The sequence below is a fragment of the Salmo salar genome, chromosome ssa16, assembly GCF_905237065.1.
Source record: "Salmo salar chromosome ssa16, Ssal_v3.1, whole genome shotgun sequence".
Classification (NCBI taxonomy): Eukaryota; Metazoa; Chordata; class Actinopteri; order Salmoniformes; family Salmonidae; genus Salmo; species Salmo salar.
Window position 1 is genome coordinate 60,435,877 of NC_059457.1, and position 1,086 is coordinate 60,436,962.

Here is a 1,086-nt window from a genome sequence, read left to right on the forward strand (position 1 = left end):
GTTATTGCATTTTTTCCAGTGCCTAAACGAAAGACAACTTTATGAGTGTTAACTAGACTACTAATGCATTCATTCTATTGATGTAATACATTATTCTGGTGAGACTAGTCAGGAAAGATGAACGGAGCAAAGTACAGAGATCCTTGATGAAAACCTGCTCCAGAGTGCTCAGGACCTCAAACTGTGGCGAAGGTTCAACTTCCAACAGGACAACGACCCTAAGCACACAACCAAGACAACGCAGGAGTGGCTTCGGGACAAGTCTCTGAATGTCCTTGAGTGGCCCAGCCAAAGCCCGACTTGAACCCGATCGAACATTTCTGGAGAGACCTGAAAATAGCTGTGCAGCAACGCTCCCCATCCAATCAGACAGAGTTTGAGAGGATCTGTAAAGATGAATGAGAGAAACTCCCTAAATACAAGTGTGCCAAGCTTGTAGAGTCATACCCAAGAAGACTCGAGGCTGTAATTGCTGCCAAAGGTGCTTCAACAAAGTACTGAATAAAGGGTCTGAATACTTATGTAAATGTGATTTTTCCGTTTTTTATTTTTAATACATTTGCAAACATTTCTAAAATCCTGTTTTTGCTTTGCCATTATGGGGTATTGTGTGTAGATTGATGAGGGGAAAAAAACAATTTGATCAATTTCATAATAAGGCTGTAATGTAAGAAAATGTGGAAAAAAGGAAGGGGTCTGAATACTTTCTGAATGCACTGTATGTGCCCTCCAAAGAAAGGTCAGTGATCAAGATTCAAAGGTCAGATTAGGAAGGAAGAGGTGTTTGCTCGATTGCACTTAAGAAACTGTACATTGAACTTGTGATTACATGTGGTTGGCAAGCATGTGATTGGTTTGTGTCTGGAGTGTATGGCCGGTGAAACGGTGGAGCGTGTTGTTATATTGTTGTAAGTATGTTGAAGAGAGGGAAAGTGTAGGGTCATTGATGTTAGACGAGGTTGGGAAAGGATTTGGGGGATGGGGTAAGATTATATTAGAAGTTAGTAGGGCTCTTTTTTATTTTCTCCGAAGTACTGAGTTAGGTCGGAGGATTTAGAAATGTTATAAACCGTGATAGACCAAACA